The sequence below is a fragment of the Leptonychotes weddellii genome, chromosome 10 (assembly GCF_054177405.1).
Source record: "Leptonychotes weddellii isolate Sample4059 chromosome 10, ASM5417740v2, whole genome shotgun sequence".
NCBI classification, from domain to species: Eukaryota; Metazoa; Chordata; class Mammalia; order Carnivora; family Phocidae; genus Leptonychotes; species Leptonychotes weddellii.
This window is the reverse complement of record NC_138378.1, coordinates 16,477,405-16,490,810: the sequence shown is the minus strand read 5'-3', so window position 1 is coordinate 16,490,810 and position 13,406 is coordinate 16,477,405. Positions and strand designations below refer to the sequence as shown.

General features: G+C 45.2%; 1 protein-coding gene across 7 annotated transcripts in view; it reads right to left on the bottom strand.

Moving 5' to 3' along the window:
* The window catches only part of ZHX3 (zinc fingers and homeoboxes 3), a 129,872-nt gene that overhangs the window by 98,165 nt on the left and 18,301 nt on the right, over positions 1 to 13,406 (bottom strand). For 2 of the 7 annotated variants that reach the window (XM_081832780.1, XM_081832775.1), the window contains exon 1: positions 7,947 to 8,164. The exons of 2 other annotated variants lie outside the window; for them this stretch is intronic. The gene's annotated coding sequence lies outside the window, so the exon portion shown is untranslated. Of the gene's footprint in view, positions 1 to 7,358; positions 7,509 to 7,551; positions 7,689 to 7,946; positions 8,165 to 13,406 lie in introns of those variants that run through there. 3 more of the 7 variants (XM_081832781.1, XM_081832776.1, XM_081832778.1) reach the window with 2 other exon arrangements.

Below are 13,406 nucleotides of genomic sequence, written 5' to 3'. Positions count from 1 at the left end.
GGGTATTAAGGAGGGCACGTACTGCATGGAGCACTGGGTGTTATACGAAAACAATGGATCGTGGATCACTACATCAAAAACTAATGATATATTGTACGGTGACTAACATAATAAAATTAAAAACTACAAAAATAAATAAATAATAAAATAAAATGAATGTCCCCAAACTGCTGTACTTTGAATTATTTTGTACAGCGTTTCCGTCTCTGTCATCACCAGCTGTCTCTTCTTGCTGTGGTCAGTGTGTTCATCTCTAACGGTAGGTCCCTTAATTCACTGCTTCTGATATCAGACAGACCTGGAAAGCTAAGCTATTAAGAGTCACGGGCCAAGGCTCACTCCTACCAGCCTCATCTCCTTCATACCCAGTCAGCTTCCAGACCCCACAATCTTAAACACTACAGCTGTGTTCCCCAAACTTGCCTAATTATAAAGAATTACCAGGTATGTGGGTGGCCGTGGCAGAGCTTAAAATATACATTCTCAGTCCCCTCTCCTATAAATTCTAATCCAGTGGACCCAGGATGGGGCCCTGAAATCTATATTTTTAACACACACCCTCAGATGATTTTCATGACCAAGTTTAGAAACACATACAATATGTCATGGGTGCTGCCCACTTGCATTGGGATTCCTTCTGAAGCATAATGAACCTGGGCCAAGGTCAACTCCTTCCAGAGAGACCTTGCAACCAATAAAGTTGCCAGGTCATTGCTCTTCCACTGTCCTCAGGTAAAATCCCCTGATCTTCTGAGGCTCCTGCAGGCTGGCCATACACCTGTTCTCTTGCTGGTAGTCTTTACTGAAGACTTGGCACACTTTCCTTCTCTCCACCCCAGACGTCCTGCCATCCCTGTGATGGATTTTCTGACCACATGGATGACCCAAACAACTCTCCAGCCTCTCAGTTACTTGACCTCCTTGACTTCACTCATCTTCACTGAGTTCACTTCATTTTAGCCATTCGTGCCTGTGGCAAAACCCAGGAGCCCATCATGTCCAGTAATTAACTGCTCCAGCTCTGATATCTTCCACTCACATGTCCCTGTCTAACCACAATCTCCTATTATTCTATTACTCCAATACACACACTCCTTGACTTCATCAACACCTCTGGTCCTTTTCTCCTCCTCACCCAGCCTAAAAACCTTTATCTGTCATGTTAATCACACCCTGGCCAATATCCAGAGCCTCTGCCCCACCACCCTTCTGCCAGCAAACCTCAGCCCTGGCTCAATCCAACCATATGCCTTCTGTGCTCCTAAAACCCGGCCCCTGAATGCTACTGATAGCATTCCATCCATGGTCTCCTACCTCAACAGAGCCCCTGTATATTGTCAGGAAATCATGGACATTGCCACAAATTCACTCTTCCTGACCTCAGTTATATGTCAAATCTCCTTGTTTTCCCTCTGTCCTCTTCCCAATTAGTCTTAGCCGACAACCTCATCCAGTACCTCATAGAGTTGTTGGAAACAACCAAACAAGCACTTGATCCTAAGCCATCCCACCAGAAAATTCAACTGCGCCCCGCTATTTTTTTAAGATTTTATTTATTTTAGAGGGGGGTGAGGGGCAGAGGAGAGAGACAATCCCAAGCAGACTCGTGCTAAGCCTAACACTGGGCTCAATCCCACGACCCTGAGATCATGACCCGAGCCGAAATAGTTTGACGCTTACCTGACTGAGCCACCCAGGCACCCCTGGTGAGTATCTTTCTGATGAAAGAGAAAAAACTAGCCAGACTCTCAAAAATGGCCAGCCTCTCAAAAGATCTATCCTGAGAACCTGAGCATCTTTAAGATGAAAAGGAGTTTAAAAAGAAGAAAACTATCTTACCTCAAGCATTTAACAAGTTTGAATCCAAACATAAAGTTGCCATACATCAGTAGAATGATTATAAATCACAAGCCAAATAGTTAATTCCTTGATCATTTTTATAAATTCAAAGCCAGAGTCAGTGAAACAATACTGTTAGTTATGGTCTTTTCACTCTAGAGTCCAAACTCTGATTTGTTGATGGGGCTACAAGTCTTTTCCTGAGGGTTTTTTCCCTCCCTATAATATTAATAGCCAACATTCACTGTTTTTTTGTGTATAATTATGTTACTCACAATGACCCTGTGAGATAAGAACTATTATTTTTCCCCATTTACAGCTGAAAAAACAGACTTAGACATGTTAAGTAATTTGCCCAAAGGCTTACAGCTAGAAAGCAGCAAAGGCAAAATTAAAACAGAACTCAAACTAATCTATGTGCTTTGGCATAGTGGTTTTTAACCACTTCCCAGGAAATGCAGCACCCTAATCCAATTTTTATACTCCAGTGTATGCTTAGAACCCTCAGACATTACTATTATGGTCTATTTCACATTCATTCATCCCTACACTCACATCAGAAGGCAGTAATGAATAGGAGGAAAGTTTCTACAGTCAGATCACATAGATTCAAATCCTAGCTCCATCACTTTGTTAGCTGCGTAACTTTAAAATTTATTCCTCTAAGCTCATTTTTTTCAACTAGGATGCAGAAATGATAATGTAATAATCACAGTCACCTTAGTCAGTTCTCCCAAAGATTTAAAGATAATACATGATTGCACTTAGCTCTGGACCTGACACATAGTAAGTCTCAAAAAAGGTTAGCTGTTATAAAAACTAATATTCAAAAGGTATTGAGGACCTGCACCCACTGGATTCAGGGCAGAGCACTGGGTGCCAGGACTGCACCATAAACAGGCCAAGGCTGTCTCTGCCTTCATAGGTCTTGCAGTCTCCTGGGAGAGCAGACAAAAAAGAAGGAAACATATCAATGAGATACTTAGAATTCTGGTGAAGCATTAAGCAGGAAATGCACATGTACTAAGAGGGGACAACAGGGAGGAAGCTACCATGGAAGGAGTGATCAAGAAAGGCCCCTCTAAGGAGGAACATTTTAGCTGAGAGCAAATGTTTGAGAAGGATCTTTCTATGAGAAGAATAGGGAAGGGTGCCAGGCAGAGAGAAGGGCCTGTACAGAAGAGGAGGAGAACTGGCAAATTAGAGGAACTGACAGTTCCAACCTGACAGAAGAATGGCTGGGCAAGGAGCAGAGGTTGGAGAGGGAGACAGAGGCCGAGTACATCAGATTAAGTGTGGGTGTGGGTCTAAGTGCAGTGGGAAGCCACTGCGGTGGGGTAACGTGATCTGGTTTGCTTTTTAGTAGCATCACTCTGGCTGCAATGGGGACAGGGGTTAAAAGAAGGCAAGAGCAGAAGCTAGGAGACCAAGTAGAGGCAGGGGCACTCATCCAGCTGAGAAGACAGTGGCTAGATTAGGAGGATGGAGGAGGATTTGAGGTATTCTGGAGCCTTGGCTGATGGGTTGGATGTGGGGTGAAGAATCAGGAAGAATCAAAGACAACTTTCAGGTGTTTGGCTTGAACAATGAGAGGACAATAAGGACAAAGATAGGGAAGGTAGGGGGTGAAAAAAGCTGGGAGAGAGGGAAGACAGGAGTCAGGAATGAGGACTAGAAATCTGGAAGTTGGAGAGGGAGATTTTTTGGACATAGGAAGTTTGAGATCATGGTGGAGCACCAAGTAGAGGTAGCAGGAAGGCACTGGGGACAAAAATGCAAGACTAGAACCAGAGAAAAGTCCAGGAGGAGGTCTAACCGAGGGAGGGAGTTAGCATCCAAAAGGGTATTAAAGCCCTGGGAATAGATGAGATCATTTAGGGAGAGAATATGATGACAGAAGGGAGGTAGCCAAGTGCCAAAAGAGAAGAAACAATAAGAAATCAGGTTGGTGGGCACTGGGTGGCTCAGTCAGTTAAGCGTATGCCTTTGGCTCAGTGACCTGAGGGTCCTGGAATTGAGCCCTGGATCAGGCTCCCTGCTCAGTGGGGAGCCTTCTTCTCCCTCTCCTGCTCCCCTTGCTTGTGCTCACGTGCGCTCTCTCTCTCACTCTCTGTCAAATAAATAAAATAAAAATCTTTTTTAAAAAATGAAAGAGGGCGCCTGGGTGGCTCAGTTGGTTAAGCGACTGCCTTCGGCTCAGGTCATGATCCTGGAGTCCCGGGATCGAGTCCCGCATCGGGCTCCCTGCTCTGCAGGGAGTCTGCTTCTCCCTCTGACCCTCCTCCCTCTCATGCTGTCTCTCATTCTCTCTCTCTCAAATAAATAAATAAAATCTTTAAAAAAAAAAAAAAATCTTAAAAAATGAAAGAAAGCAGGTTGGTAATCTAAAACTGAACATGATTGTCATGGTCAGGTAGCCCATGCAAAAACACATAGAACTGCCCCAACTATGTGCTCAATAAATGCCTATGGAACAAATAAAAATAAATTCTTAATGCATTCCTTTTAGGCCTTTAAAAGAAAATTTTCATTTAGGATTTTCTCCCCAAGTTCTTGTATATTTGAGGCTGTTTTTGTATACAAAGGAATCCTTTTCCTTATGAGCAAAAACAAGGATTTTTTTTTTTACCAAAAACTCACTAAAAAGTAGTCTACTTGAAATTCAAGCTTTTTAAAAAGCTTACACTCATGCTATTTCCTTTCTGTAAAAACTCTACCCCAAGATACAATTTTTCCCATCCTTATAATGAAAATGCAATTATATGTTTTACTACAGATATCATTTCATCCTGAAAGATGAAACTAGTACTTTCAAACCATTCAAGAGTCACATGAGAGATGTAAAATGCTCAAGAGATCAAGGATTTATTTTAAAATGTTAAAAAAAAAAAAACAACTTAAGTATACCTGTGAGGCCATCCAAAAACTGATAAGCAAGGAGTTCAGGATAGAATTGCCAGGAAAATAAGTAAATATAACAGCTACTCCTCAAATGAAAACACATTAAAGCTGTAATTATATCTCTGGGTATCTGTTAACACAAAAAACTCACTATGCTCTTGAGGCTTATACTATCACTAAGAACTTCCAAATTGAAATCACAGCTGTAAACATAACTGGGATACTTTATACTTTTCAAAGATTTCCAGTGTGACACAAGGGATAACGCATAAAAAAGAAAGCCAGTAACATTTGCCAAAAATGTTTCTTCCCTCGATTGTTCAAGTCAGATCAAGACTATAATTCTAAGATTATAAGCCTCACATGTAAAATTCCTCTTCTAGATATGTAAAGGAAAGGACTATCCTGACTTCTAATGGATTGTTATCCCACTTCAGGATAGACCTATCTAAAAGCCTAGGAGGCTACAGGAAGGTCACAGGAATGGATGGATAATGAGCATTCATTCACTCATTCATTCAACAAATATTAAGCACCTATAATGTGTCAGGTGCTGTTCTGAGCCCTGAGGACACATCAGTGAAAAAAAGTCTCACATTTCTGGGTTAATGGGGGGAAAGACATAAACCAACAAGTAAATATGTAGTCACCAGTGGGAATAAGTTCTATGAAGAAAAGTAAGGCTAAGGAGGGTTAAGGAGGACAGGGGAATGGGGTGTATTTTACACAGAAGGGTCAGGAAAAACCTCATAAAGTTACATCTGACCAGAGACCTGAGGCGAGAACCATGATATCCAGGGAACAGAGTTCTAGGCAGAAGGAATAGCAAACACAAAAGCACTGAGGCTGGCATATGCTTAAAGTTTTAAAGGAATAGCAGTGAGATATGTTTGGCAAAACTGGAAGTGAGAACAGGGAGGTAGCCTGGTTAGCCACGGCAAGGACTTCATATTTTACTTTAAAATCAGAAGCTACTGGAGTGCTCTAAGCAGAGGATCCAATTTAGTTTTTGAAAGTATCACAAAGGGAACACAAGTTCTTACTCATACACAAGTTTTATGAGTAATAAATAGGTTAAATATATACCTACAGAAGAGGAGACAATACCTCCAGCTGCAGAGTACTTTAAAGTTGCAAGTCAGATTAAGCAAAGAATTATGTATAATCACCACTGAATCCCTACATCCACCATCCTCCTCTCACGCCTTTATGTACGAGGCATACATAAGCTGTAAGATTTTACATAATCTATTTATAAGTAGGAAAAAAGCATATAATAAAACAATCTTCTAGGGCGTCTGGGTGGCTCAGATGGTTAAGCCTCTGCTTTCGGGTCAGGTCATGATCCCAGAGTCCTGGGATCGAGTTCCGCATCGGGCTCCCTGCTCAGCCGGGAGCCTGCTTCTCCCTCTGCCTCTCTCTCTCTCTCCCCCCCTGTCTCTCATGAATAAATAAATAAATAATCTTTAAAAAAAATAAAAAATAAAATAAAACAATCTCCTAGTATGGTAGCATTTTGGTAAGAAAAAAAAAACTTATACAGAGGAACAAAAGACGAAAAGGATAAATACCTAACGGGTCTCCTATCGTTTGTGGGATTATGGGTTTTTTCTCAAGCTTTTGTTTTTCTAGTTTAATGCTTTAAACGTGAATTACTTTTGTAATTTTTAATGTTATCTTAAAAAAAAAAAAAAAACACTCCTACCAGGAGACTGCTCTAGTCTGAAATCAGACTTAAATATGAAAACAAAACAAAACACGGGGAACATTTTCTCCAAAAATTACCCCACTTCCACGCAATGTTTGCCCGTTAACGAAGCACTGCACAAATCAAGCGCTGCTCAATGTATCAAGGTCACAAAACCAACTTGGTTAATATGTTTATCATTACATAGTAGCTCTGTCCTCTACAGCAACTTTGATACCATCTTTCCAAGGCAGCAATAGAAGGGCCCTTTCATTAATGTCCTAAGACTCTTTGATACTACTTTGCTGCTTCTGGATTTTTCCACTGTATGTCTCTTAGAAACAAATTAAGCCCGAATAAGTTGTTCCAGCTAATGAAGTGTGCTTTTGGCTCTTTCCCCGTGGTTGAGAACTATCCGGCAAAATACCAATTGTTTTAGGACGTATTTTCTCTTGGTTTCTAAATACTGCGATGCTAAGTTTACTACAAATAAAGAACATCAACATAACAACGTACAAGAACACGTATACATGGAAACTACTGTCGCCCCTTTTTAAACTGAAGATGTGTGGAGTCTCATGAATAAATACTATGTGTTCACAGGACACAGATAAAAACAGGAGTATGCCCTCCCTCCTCCCTCTACCTAACCTCTCCTCCCCACCACAGAACAGTTTCTCCCAGGGCGCAAGCCCAGGGCAATCACTGCTCAGAAATGCAAACCACGCAACTCAAAGTGACTCAAGCTCTCAAACACTTTCCACCTAAGCTCCACATCCCACCCGCTCCTCAATCACTTCCGACAGGCTTCTCTGAATGGAAATCCCAAACTCCGCTCACACGCCACTCTCGGCATCCGGGAACCCGGGGCCCAGGGGGAGTGTTTTCGCGTGGGCAAACGAGGGTCCCGGGGTGCAGGGCTCTACTGTACCCCCAAGCGGCTGGAGTCCCCGGCTCAGCTGCCTCCTCGGCGGAGCTTGCGCGCTCCACGCCAGGGGCAGGGGCTGCCCCACGCCCGCAGCGGCCCACGAGAGCCGTAGCGAGGGGCTCCGGGCCGCCCGGCATCCCCGCCCCAGGCTCCCGGGCGCCCACGCGGTCCCGCACCCGCGCGCTGGGACACGCACCCTCGCGGGGCCGGCCGGGCTTCTGCGAGCACCCCCCTCCCCTCCGCGCCCCCTGGCGCTCCCGTAGCGGCTGCGGCCCGCGGGGTCTGCACCGAGCCCCAGGATGCCGGAGCCCGGGGCTGAGTGGGGGGGGGGGGTGCTGACAGATGGGGCGAAGGCGGGGCTTTGGGGGGAAGGGGCGGAGCCTGCCCGCATGGGGGTGCTGGCGGCTGACAGAAAGACCCGGGGCAGCGGGCGGGAGGGGCTGGCGGCCGCCGCGGGCAGGGCCGGGGGGTCAGGCGTGGCGGGAGGGAGCTCGAGCAGACACGGGGGGCTGACAGGCAGAGAGACACACACACACGGAGACTGACAGTCCCGGGGGCACGCGGGGCTGGCGGGCCGCGGCGGGCGCTCACCTGGCAGCGGCGGCGGCGGCGGCGCCCGCGGCCGGGCCGCTCTCCCCGCGCTCCGGGCCTCCCTCCCGGCGGGCGGGCGGGCGGCCGGCGCAGGCCCCGCGGAGGCGGCGGCGACGCCGGAGCCTCGGACTGCTGGGCGGCGGGGACGCAGCTGCACCAACCGACTCCGGGCCGCTCGGCTCGGCTCGGCCGCGCTCGGAGCTGCTCGGCTCCGCTCGGCCCCGCTCGGCTCGGCTGGGGGCGGGGCCCGAGGCCCCCCGCCCAGGTCGCCTCTTGCGCCCGGGGGGCGGGGTTTTAGTGCGGGCGCGAGCCCCCTGACGTCGCGGGGAGCGGACCTTGCCCCGGACGCATGCGCAGGCGTCGTCCCGCTTTTCTCCGCGTGGAGACTGAAGGGGGCGGGGAAGGAGGGCAAAGGGGGAGGATGCTGAGGCCCCAGAGGTTCCCGGCTTTTGTGCTCCATATCCTGGTCTTTCTGGAGGTTCACCTAAGGAAGGTCACAGAAGGCTACTTTTTCGAAAGGATATAGGCAGGGCATGGATCCTGGTCCCTGCGCGGCCCCTCTCCCTACGGTCCGGTTTTTCCCAACAAGCACCGCCTGGGAGTTGGTTTTTCTTTCCTCCCACCAATGCTTCCACTGCAGTTTTTAATCTTCTGTTTCTAAACAACTTCTGATGGCGTTTTAACATCAAATCTTCAGGTACTTGAGAACTTGCAAGCATCAGTCCCCGCAGGTACAATAATGCTGTCCTTTCTTAACAGCTTCCACTGTGTCACCTGTAACACCCGGGATGGGGTTGGGCCCTTTTCTGGTTTTTTGTCACACGTCCCAGGTACCTGTGTTGTCATGGAGCCCAAGTCTATGGCAGATATGCTCTGAAAGTGATCCCCACCTTTAGAATCCAGTGATTAATACACAGCAAGAGCTCTGCAGTCTGACACATCTAGGTTGGCATTCCCGATCTGCATTATATTGACAGATTAATAATTGGCTGGGTGACTTTGGACATGCCATTTAATCTTTAATCCATAAAAGAGCAATGAAAATATTAGTAATTAAGCCAGTAGAAACGACTGAAAGATTTAAATGACAGCGCCCATTAAGCTTTCTGCACAGTGCCTGGTGTTCAATAAATAAAGCTGACTTTAACTTCAGGTTGCATTTTAACCTTCAGATTCTGAAAAACAGTGAACATATAAAGTATTGGGCAATGTGTCAAACTTGAATGTCCAAAACCAAACTCTGGAAGTTGCCCCTCAATTTGCTCCTTTCAGTTTTCCCCACCTCAGTTAAGATCAATTACATCGGTCTGGTGGCTCTGGCCAAACCTTGAAGTCATCATTAACACCTCTTTTCCTATCAACATATCCCACGTGTAATCCAACAGCAAATACCTTTAAAATACCCTCATTTGAGCACTGGTCATCTTCTTCCTGGAATACTGCAATAACCTTCTACCTGCTCTCCCTGATACACCTCTGCTCTCAGAGAGCTTGTTCTCAAGAAGCCAGAGGGATTCTGTTAAAACCTAAGTCAAAACATATTTCTCCCCTTCTCTAAAGCCTCCAGTGACTTCCTATCTCACTCAGAGCAAAAATCAAACCGTTTTTGTCAAGGATCCCCAAGAGCCTATTGTGACCTCCCCCCACCCAACATTCCTCCCCTTTTCTAACTGCATCTCCTTGCATTCAACCCCTTCACTCCATTCCAGCCACACTAGCCTCCTTCCTGCTTGTAGAACATGCAGGCTCACTCCTACCTCAAGACCTTTGCATTTGATGTTTAAAGGCATGTGCCCTTACTCCAAATTTCAAAATTTTCAAAAGTCACTGCCTCAGACTTACCCAGACCACTTTACTAAAATATCAAGTCCCCCCCCCCCATCATTCTCTCTCCCCTCATCCTGCTTTACTTTTCCTTATAGCCCGTATGACCTGAATATCATCTGTAATGTTCTGAGGGCAGGGACTTGTGTTGTTCATCTGCAGTATCTGGAACATGGCCTGATATGGTTAGGTACTCGCTATATATTTCTTGAATGAATAAGAGTATATATGGAATATGTTGCTCAACTTTAACTGCATTTACTCAACAAACTTTCTGAGCATCTATTCCAATCCAGGTACTGTGGGATGTGCAGGTAAACAAGGCATTCTCCCAACCACTAAGGAACTCAGAATTTCAAATGAGACAGACATACAAAGAAGTACTTCTGGAAGAAATATGGAGCACCTGAGTGGCTCAGTCCGTTGAGCATTTGCCTTCCGCTCAGGTCACTATCCCAGCATCCTGGGATCAGCAGAGAGCCTGCTTCTGGGTCTCCTGCTCCCCCTGCTTGTGCACGCTCTCTCTTTCTCTCTGTCAAACAAATAAAATCTTCAAAAACAACAACAAAAAAACCCTAAAAAGCAGAAGAAAATATGTAACACTACAGGTATGTGCTACTTGCTTTGGGAAGCAGAGAGAAGGACATAATTAATACAATATAGGACAGTGTAGAAAGTCTTCCCACAGGAGCTGACATTGGAGCTGAGTAAAGAATTGAGGGAGAAGGAAAAAAAAAAAAAAGAATTGAGGGAGGAGGAGAGGACTCCAGGCAGAGAATATAACATGCACTTAATAACCAGTGTTGGGAAGTATGTCACAAATAGTATTTACCCAAGGAGACAAATTATTTTCCTTAAAAAAAAAAAAAGCAGATTCCAGGTGGTCCCTATAATAATGTCACCTGAACTCACTCACATTCTGATGAGCTTTCTCAAGCAGAAAGAAATTGCCAGAAGTATAGTTGATGCAATAGAATTGCCACCTGACCTCTGTTTTACTGGAATAAGCTACACCTGCAACCCTTTTTTGTGTCAGGGTCCAGAGGCCAAGAGCATGTATCAGTTAGGAGTTTGCTGGCAGCAAGTACCAGTATCCTCTCAGGCCAGTTAAAGAAAAATAAAGGGGAATTTATCTTAGGGCTTTTTAGGGGTCAAAGGGATGGGTCTCTCAGGCCAACAAGAACCCAGATGGACTGCTGGATGGATTGAAGCAGAGCAGGGGGTGCCAGTAAGACTCTCCCCACAACCTTGTTTTCTCTCCTTCCAGGTAATACAATGGAAAAATATGTCTACCAACTACTCCCAAGTACATGATACAATTCCAACTACACAGAGACTAAAAATTCCTCATCATTCCAAACCCAAAATCTCAGAGAAGAGGCTCTAATTGACCCAACTTGTGTCAGGTGTCCCCCTCTCCCCCAGAGCAATCATAGCCAGCTTACAGGTCATGTCGATCACAGGAACCCACCTCTGTGGATCAAGACCACAAAAAAAGGGAATTGTTTTGAGTTGAGGAGATATCTTTTTTTTTTTTAAGATTTTATTTATTTATTTGAGAGAGAGAGAATGAGGGCGCCTGGGTGGCTCAGTTGGTTAAGCGACTGCCTTCGGCTCAGGTCATGATCCTGGAGTCCCGGGATCGAGTCCCGCATCGGGCTCCCTGCTCGGCAGGGAGTCTGCTTCTCCCTCTGACCCTCCCCGCTCTCATGTACTCGCTCTCTCTCTCAAATAAATAAATAAAATCTTTAAAAAAAAAAAAAAAGAAGTCCCTGGTAGAACCATGAACTCCACTTAATGGCAAAACACCTGGGAGACATTTGATAGTCACACAGAAAATGAGTACTGAGTTTTCCTGATTTCTGCAGAGTAGGGAGGCCTCTTTTTCACATAGCAATCAAAACCATAAGTTATTCTTTTCCCAAGAAAAAGTGGACAAAAACTGGGGTGGTCTCCATAAGCCCTCTGTGGTGGGTATTCTGATGGCCTCCTGTGGTAGTGGACATTAATGCTAGCCACCAAATATTTCTGGTGTGTTTCCCAGGCATATGATAGGATTCTACTTCCTTACAGCTTGCAGAGGTGGCCATGCCACTTGCTTTGGTCAATAATATTGAGTAGATGTACTCCCAGGTCCAAACTTTAAGAGCTAGTAGGCAATTTTGTGTACTCTCTTTCCCTCAGCAACAACAATAGACAATGCTGAAGATGGTGATTGCTCCATCGTTCTGGGTCCTGAAGGGAGGAGACATTAAATAGTGCCCCCCAGGGGACTCACAGTACACATGTAGTAGGAGCAAGAAATAAACTTGGCTTGTTAGCTACTACAGCAAAACCTAGCCTATCCCGACAGATGCGCCTTCTAACATCCAGTCTATGCCACTGCTCATTGTACAGCATGGAGGCAATTTGGGTGGGATAGACCCCATCCCCCACATGTGAGTGTGGATTCTCTGCTAAGTCAGTTGAATTAATCTCATCTACCTTGTACTGATTGCTTCAGGAATAGACCTATTACCTAGGCCTACATCTGTCAGTATCCAATATTAACCCTGTCACAATAGTTGAATAAAATCCTATTTCCCTGGATGTCCGTGAGGAACCATTTGCTGCTGGCAACTCTTTTGTGACCAACTCTTTTGTGACAACTCTTTTTGTGACCATACAGCTAAAGGTGAAGCCAACACATGGATAGGCAAAAGCAGAACAAAGAGAAACAGAGCTGTAGTGCTGGTCAAGGCTTACCTGAACGAATAAAGTCAGGTAAATCAATAAATTCCCCATATTATTGATTCTAATTTGAGTTGGGTTTTCTAGTACTCGAAACCAAAAACATTCCAACTATGGCTATCCTACTGTATTCATTGCATAGTTCTGAGCAGTAGCCAGCACTATGGGATCACAAGGGGAAAATGTCTGAACTTTGAACAATCACAGGAAGAGAAGCTGAAAATTCTGTGATTTATATGCCAGCTCCTTTTCTAGAATAAGGTATCACAATGCAGGCAGAGCACAGAAAAGGAACAGTAACCGTCTGAGAACCAAGGATTTGAAGGAGAAGAATCCTATAAAACCAGGATAGTGACAGACCCCCTGGTTTAATCAACAATACATAGTTCATTTCATAGAGAGGGTTCTGTCACTCCCCGTGAACCTTTATGTTGCATTTATAAAGTCTGGAGTGAAAGAATCCAGGAGGCAGTTTCACGCAGTATGTAAGTAGGATTTAACTTTGAATCTCCTGGACTTGAATCCTGTCTCCCCCACTTACTTGCTGTGTGAATTTGAGTAACTTACTTAAATGTAGTTATAACAATTGAATGAGATGCTCCGTGTTACTATTAACATGGTGTGTGATGCATTATAAGGACTCAGTGGCTTAAAAGGATGTCCTGTCAATTATTTTAAGAAAAGTCAGTTAAGCATCTGCCTCCAGCTCAGGTCATGATACCAGGGTCCTGGGTTCAAGTCCTGCATCAGTCTCCTTGCTCAGTGGGGAGCCTGCTTCTCCCTCTGCCTGCCACTCCCTATGCTTGTGCTCTCTCCCACTCGCTCTCTCTCTCCCACTCGCTCTCTCACACACACAAATAAATACATAAAATCTTTTAAAAAATAAATTAAAAAAAAAACGGTTCT